Below are 8,169 nucleotides of genomic sequence, written 5' to 3' on the forward strand. Positions count from 1 at the left end.
CGTTGTGGAGGAAAGGGCAGGCTCTTCACTGGGGTAAGTTGTCAGAAATCCACTGGAAAATGAAAAACTGCAGCAAGACACCAGCTGAGAATTTTCCTTTAGATAAATCTGCAGCCATAAGATGCAAAAGTAATTTTGCTGGATTTTCTCTATGCATAATAAAATTCCCCGTCTTAAAAATAATAATACCAAAAAACAAACAAAAAACACAAACAAACAAACAAAAAAAGTGGACTAGGCAAATTTTGGTACATTTTTGACAAGCAGTGACATTGCCATGGCTCAGAAGATATTTGGCATATATGTTCAGATATAATTCAGAAGAGGGAAAGCCAGTTCCATCCCTCCACACAGACTTCTACTCCCATTTAGAACCTGAGTTGTGAACTAGTGAAAGAACAGGCTGAATATTATACAGCCACTTCAGAAGTGAGGAACATAATTTCCTGAGGTGCTTATTCTTCTGAAAAGCTTAAATGATGTCTAACACACCAGAAGACATGTTCACAAAGGCAGTGGCAGAGGATAAAAACACTTTTGTAACTCCAGGTTGCTAACATACTTGTATACTAAAATGAAGATGTGAAAAAAGTTATGAAAACACACATGTAACTGCCTGTCCTGTTTAAATCCAAAATATCTCAGTTTAAAACTCGTATTTCTCTTAGAAATAATTCAGAAAGGTAAAAATACAAGCAATAACCAATGGGAAAGGATTTTTTCCTAAATATTACCATCCTGAGGTCTTTTGCTAACTCCCACTAAGAAAATAGCAACCATGTATCATTACTGACTATAACCATAAATTAAAACCAGATTAAAGCAGTGAAATACCATGGTGTGTTTTCAAAAACTTTTTGTCTTGTTCCTCCCGTCTCTCTTTTGTAAGTGCTCAAAGCCTGAACCTGAAAGTGGACACACATATTAGTGGTTGGTTTGGTTTTGTTTTCCTTGTTTTTTTTTTTTGTTTTGTTTTTTTGTTTTGTTTTTTTTTTTGCTTAGAGTTAGGAATGAAACTTATTTATGGTACAGAGAGTTTTGCAACACTTTTAGCTAACAAGCTAAAAGCAAGAAAAGTACTTTCTCTCCAACCAAAAACTACTACCTGAAATCATGAAGAAGAAGGAACAGAAGGAAGAAGAGACAATGCTTAAGAACCTCCATCTTATCCCATACTCATTATTATATTCTAAAACCCCAAATTCAAAACTTTTCACCATGTGAAATTACACACTTTTGTTCAAATTACACACCAGTGATTCTAACTCTATCACTCAGATTTGAAAGCCTTCTCCAAGGCCTCAGGTCAAAAGCAGTGTTCTTTGAGGGTCAGTGTCAGAAAGCACAGAAAGTTGAAAATTCCCAGGCTTCAGGGTTCCAACATGAACCTGGAAGCAGCTCATTCCTCTCCTTTACCCTCCTCACCACATCCAGGTGTCAGAAGCAAATGCACAAATGCTGCCAGCAGAAAATCTGAGTGCACAGCTCCAGGCACAAATGTTTTGTACAACAGGAATTGCTCATTCTGCTGTCCACATGCTGTGTGTGGTATTTTTGGGACTTTCAAACATCCAGCACTTCACAGAAGTAGTATAACAATATAAAGTAACTCTTCAAAAAAAATAAAACAAAATGTATCTAAGTGCTGGTGGCACCTACCTATCCAGTAAGAGGTTGGGGGAATACTTTGTTAGATGCTGTACAGACACACTCCCCTTGTATTACTTGTGAATGAAGAAGCCCTGGTTTAAAAAAGCAAGAGCAGCTGTTCAGCTGAACACTGGGGTCTTTGAAAGCTATGTGACATCTTTAGAAGGAAAAAAAAAAAAAACAACTATAGCTCTAATCACAAAAATGTGTTGCTTATATAAGTGATGAAATAGAGGAAAGAGTTGAAGGATCATTATTTTATTTTTTTTTAATGACCATGACTAATGCAAGTCCTCTTTGGTTACTTTGCCACTGAAACATCAGAGTGTAAAAATATTACCCACCTATTTGGTGCCTGCTGGAATAAGTCACTTTGCTTGTGCTGCACTATAAATAATGGTATTAGTGGCAGGGAGTCAAACCATCTAATACAAGCAGATCCCCAGCACTTTACTTGTCTGGGCAAGCAAATGCTTCAACTCCACACATCTCTTTAAAGAGCAACTGTTGGCCAGTAAATCTTACAGTCATACTTTAGATTGTGCTTTGTCTGGGGCTTTTTATCCATTTATTTATTTATTTATTTATGACAGTTTCTGCTTTTCAAGAAGGTACAGGGAAGCACAATCTGCTTTTAGAGTTAGGGTTTCCTTAGCCATTCCTGCAGACTACACCCTGGCTTTCTACTTCTATTTTCTTTCATAATGTCCTTGTAACTGGATCATAGGTAAAAATAATTCATATAGGTAGAAATAATTTACTCTGCCAAGTCCATAATAAGAAAGCCTCTAGGGGCTTGTCAATATAAACACAACCAGGTCAAGATCTACAAACCCAGGAAATGCTGAAACCCCACTTTAGAAACTGTCTCTGTTGCTTCCCAGTTTCTTTGGCAGTGGGAAGAAAATGAAGCTTTCAAAGGTGTCCTGCATAGCCTATATTTGACTTGGTGGCATGTTTAACTGAGAAATTACCTAAATTGAGATTGATAACATTTTAACCCTTTGCAATGTGAACTTGACAATGCTTTTGCAAAGAGCCAAGTAAGATCCCTCTCTCCACCTGGGCAGATAAGTTCAGGGAGGGCTTTTTGGCCCCTTAGGGCACTGCTGTACAGCTCTGAAGCACAGAACACATCCAGAAATGATGGAGCACTTGGTAGCAGTGGCAGCACATGCAATTGCATAAAACTAACTTGAATGGCACACTGCATCCCTCCTTGGGTGAAGCTGGATTGTCATGGGCCAGAGGAGCGTTCTACAGCCAGATGTGTTTTATGGAGTTTCTCTTCTGGTCCTGAAAGGATTTTTTCTAGTGCCACATATAATATAGGCCCAGTAAAACCAGGACCTTTGATGATTTTCAAGTCTGTTTTTTATCTTCCCTGCCTCCATGCCAAGAAGCTGTATGACATGGGACACCATTTTAGTAAAAAAAACTTAACAAAAAACAAATCCAAACAAACATTTTCACCATATGTCTATTAACTGCTCCTTGGATTGTTTAATCTAGTACAATGATCTTTGTCTGAGATCTGTTCTGTTGCTCCAGTGCAAAAACTTCACCCTCTTGGTCATCAGCTCCTCATGCAGCAGCACTGCTGAGTTTCTTTTTTGCTCAGACCTTCAGAAATGCTTTGGTCCATAGCAGTGCCTGAAGCAGCACTTCATGGAGCATGTAATATCTAAGTACTGAGGGGATTTTCAAGGATCTAACAAACATGGCAGCTGCAAGGAACTGGTTCTGGGTTCATACCATTGTTTGTTCTCTCATTAACACCTAGAAATAGAAGTGTTTGAAGATATGATGAAGCATGTGGAGGGAATTCTTCTCATCCATGTGTTGGACCTGCTATCTCACAAAGTCATTTTGGGTGGAAGGGACTATTAAAGATCATCTAGCCCAATCCCACTGTATTAAGCAGGGACATTTTCAACTAGATCAGGTTGCTCAGAGCCCCATCCAACCTGATCTTGAATGTTTCCAGGGATGAGGCATCTACCACCTCTCTGGGAAATCTGTTCCAGTGTTTACTCATTGTAAAAAATGTCTTATTTATATACAGTCTGAGTTCACTCTATTTCAGTTTAAAACCATTACTCTTTGACCTTTGCATTATCTTTTATCACTTCATCCCAGCACATCAAGCCAAGAGCATGCAAAGTATCACTTCATGCAAAAAATGCCACCATGGCAACAAATAATATATTTTCCCATAAGCCACATAGAAATTCCAGTATTATTAAAGGCAGGCAGTCTTCACAAGCAGAGCAGAACACAGTCTGCATAATCAGGACAGGCACAATCATAGAAACTCACAGATTGCTCATGCTGCAGCCATGTGGCACAAGGTAGAAATAAAGTGTGAGAAAATGGGAGAAGTCCCCAAATGTCAGGTATTCCTGCCACAATAAATAATGCAAGGTCATGTTGGCATTAGAATAGAAACCATATCCAACTTGTATTTGATTAGGAATATTTACTAGGGATATACAGGTGAAGCCTTTTGCCCTATTGAAAGGCAGTGGTTCTAACAGCCTTTTTATTTTACATAAATATCTATTTATTCTGAGTTAAGCTTTGATTTTACCTAAACCCTTTGGATTAAAAGCCTTCAGTTGCTCTTTTTTCAACAGAACAAGGGGCAACAGGTTTGATTAGTCTAATTTATACTCTCTGCTGTGGGTGAGGAGGAACTTGCCTTTCAAAGTCTTGAAGTTGTCAACACTCATTGAATAAAGGATAACAGTTTCTTTTTCAGGCTTCAGTGTTAAGAGTAATTTTTATGTCAGCAAGGATTTACTTTCCTTTCTAATACAGCAATATAACTATCTAAAAAGCTATAAAATGGGATGAATAACATGCTTGAATGACACATGCATCAGCTCCATCTTTGCACTCACCTGCCCCACCAGACTTTTGCAAATAGGGCATCCAGGGCAGACTCCACACTGCCTCCAATTATTCCCCCTCTACAGTCCCTGCATTTGGCTCTGGAATTTCATGCTGAAGAAACTGCCTTGTAATGCAATATAATTAACATTTCACCTCAACCATTCCTCACTATGACAGCAAAAAACAACCCCAAACCCAAACACACCATAAAACACAGAGAAACAAACTTCTGACCAAAAAAAGTGACCTAGACTTAGCAGTGGTTTACTCAAGGCCTCATGATTTCCAGGTCTAGAGCTCAGTTTTATAGGTTCAACATTTTAGTTAGTATTAGTATTTACGAAAAAAACCCCTAACTCAAAACAAAGCAAAACAAAATGAAAACAGATAAAAAAATGTTCACTTTCTTCCTCAAGTGGGAAGTCAGTTATGGGAGAAGATTAAAAAGAAATCTGAGTGAGATGCAGTTTGAAACACAATGAATTTGAAGTGCTGTGTCTATTGTTTAAGCCTAATTTATGAAAATTTGAGAAGCCCTTTAAAAGACAAACTTCAGGTGAAGTTATCCCATTATATCACATTACTACTATTAATTTTCAAAATTGTACATTAATTTTTCCACTGCTGAGGTTTTAGGCCTGTTGCTCTCTGATGTCCTTAAAAATATAAAACATTTATAAATAAATTGAATTTTTTTTTTAAGCTCAAATGTTGCTTTAAATATCTAAAGGATAATGCAATAGTATTTTGTAAAATAGAATGAAGAAATAAATGAGGTTTCTTTTGCCTACTACCAGAAAACTCAATCTGGAGTTCCTCCATGCCCACAGGATAAATTGAAAATAAATCCATTGGTTTCAGCTTATGGCAATACATCTTCTGCAGTTTAGAAGTGACTCCCCCTAGTCAAGAGGAATTAAGCATTTGCAGAGGTGAGGGGGTGTCAGCTCAGCCCCATCCATCCAGCAAAGTGCACCATCAGTCCATGTCATCTTCTGGAAAAGTAACTAGATACTTTCACTAGGGCAAGGAGAGATCGAGTTTCATGGCCCATGGCTTGTGGAAGTGCTGGCCTTGCCTTACAGCTGAAGGAGGCTGCCAGTGTTGAATGCCTTATTGAACAGGGATGTGGACCTGCAGCAAAAGCCCACCTCAGTGTCTGCTCCAAGGCTGCAGCTCCCCCACAAGGTTGATGTCGAGGTGGGGGAAGGACCAAAGTTTCCCCTGCAACCAGTGCTGCCCTATGCACCTTCCCAGGAAAACATTATTTCAGCTCCCCATTTTCTCCATCCAAATACACCTCTTGTACGAGCTATGGCAGTACAGAACCAGAACATCATTCATAGTTTAATTTCACTGCAAGAAAACTTACTTCTCTCTTGCTACAAGACCAGGGAGATTGAAGAGAACAGATAAATAATAAAAGAATGAGACCATATGACACTGCTGTTGATTTCCCCTGGGTGCTGCCATCACTCACTCTGGGCAAAGTCACTGCAGGAGCCACAGCCCCATTTACACAACCCCAAGTTACATCTTGTGAAGGAGAGTGCTGAGAACCAAGAACTCTCCAGCCTCACAAATCATTTCCACCCCTGAACTCCCCAGCCACTCACAAATCATTTCCACTCCTCCACACTACTGTGAGCCCCAGGCTGTGAGATGCTGGCACCCTGGAAGCAATGTGGGTGTTAATTAGTTTTGCCAGTGTGGGTGTTACTTAGTTCTACCTGTACCCAGAGAGCACCAACAGCTCCATCTGGCCGCTCTGGACTGGGACCTCCAGCTGTACTGTCAACTAAGTAAAGCCTCTTTCCACAACTAGTTTTAAAAATTTCTGCCTTTTTCAAGTGAAAGTTCTGGTAAAACACTGAAGGAGTAAAACACTGAACACTTTTAATTGCATTACTGTCAGGCAGACCATGAACCATCACATAATCACGTTCTTTCTTACATTCACGAGTTTGATGTTTCCAATGTACAACAAAGCTCTGGAATGCAGCTCTTGCATAGCAGGAGGCGTATAAATAGGTGAACATAAAAAATTGTTTGAAGAGCTTAAATTTCAGCCTTGGGTACAATAGGAGCCTGAGACATGCCCTTGTGTAGATAGCATAAGTTTCTGTGCTCAACTCTTCATATCTTTTAATCATGCTGGAAGAAATTCTGACAGAGGCATATTCCAGGAGCTGAAGGGATACAGTTCCAATATTCCTCTGTGTGCTTTTTACTAAGTGAAGGACACACTCATATTTCTATGTAAATAGTCAAGAAAAGAAGGTACAAGGTTTTAAAATTAATAAACTGATTTGAACAGGTGGAAAATATTACTATTACATAATGACTTCTCTTGGCAGATTAATCTTGAATCTCAAGAGACCTGAGAATTCAACATCAGCTTCAATTCATGCACAAAGGTGTAAAAGGTTACTCTCAACCTACCTGAAACATTTATACATAATTGTTCAGCTACTTCACATCCCATTTGGGCACAGGCATACTAATACCAATACTAATATGCAATTCTATAGCATAAAAATAAACACATTATTTCAGCAATTACCTGGACTAGGATAGAAGCAAGAAAGGAAATTGATGTTCAGGCCTAGGTATCTATTACATCCTTCAGTTCAAAATATTGCAGGCAGGTAAGTCTGAATATGTGCTAATTCTCAATACTGCAATAATGATAAGTCATTACTGAAATACAGAATAAGAAGGTACTTACATGTCAAATTAATACTATTGACTTGAAACACCAACTTAAATTTGCTCCTAATGTACATCTTATTCTCAATACTCAGTGGAACTGTAGGCATTTACAGAGGAAAATAAACCCCACAACCAAAACTTATTCCCTCCTACCTCCAAATCTAGAGCACAGATCATGTTAAGGGCATCAGTGTTGCATCAGTCCCTGATCCAAAAAGCATCAACTGACCTGAAATAATGAAAAAGTCAAAAGACATAACAATGTGATTTCCCCCATCCACCATTTGTTCTGAAGCTTATCAGGAATAGAAAAAGGGAAAGAATAGCTTTCCAAATACAGAGTACCTCCAGTTATTTCTCTAACTTGTGTGCTACAAATAATTAGATTTGCTTCTCTATTGATGTTAATCCTTATAATATTGACTACCGTGTATTAATTAAAAATTAAGAAAGTATATTAAATATTAGTTAAGTATTAATTTTCCAACATTAAATTCTGTATTACCCTTAATTTAATTTACCTAAAATAATAAATACCAGAGAGCTTTATTTTGGCAGTATATTGTACTTTGGAATAATTTAATTAATCTGGTCTTAGTAAAATTTGGAATCAAAGTACAGCTGTTGAGCTGCAATGATTCCCGAATCCCTGGTATCACGCTGAAAATGTTTCCTTTCTCGCATTACAGCAGCATGGTCTAACATTTGGAAGAAGTTTAGAAGGGAAGTTTAGTAGCTTTGCAGTCGATTAATGTTTGTCAGAAGTCCTGGTTCTTCTAGAAGTATTGATGATCAGGATTGGAATGTGCTGCCTTCCCTGGCCACACATGTGGTGATTTCGGAGTGAGCCCAGAGGGTGATTTCTACTGCAAAAAGAAGCACTGAAGGGCTATTTCAAGCAGTCTAAGGTGT

The 8,169-nt window shown here is 38.4% G+C and overlaps 1 long non-coding RNA gene across 1 annotated transcript in view; it reads right to left on the reverse strand.

Moving 5' to 3' along the window:
- LOC306803803 overlaps nucleotides 1-7,488 on the reverse strand; it is a 33,750-nt gene extending 26,262 nt beyond the window's left edge. Inside the window, exon 1 of the long non-coding RNA XR_013774710.1 lies at nucleotides 7,411-7,488. This is a non-coding gene — a long non-coding RNA (uncharacterized lncRNA). The remainder of the gene's footprint in view (nucleotides 1-7,410) is intronic.
- Nucleotides 7,489-8,169: the final 681 nt, after the last annotated feature.

This window comes from Erithacus rubecula (genome assembly GCF_903797595.1).
Source record: "Erithacus rubecula genome assembly, chromosome: 6".
NCBI lineage: Eukaryota > Metazoa > Chordata > Aves > Passeriformes > Muscicapidae > Erithacus > Erithacus rubecula.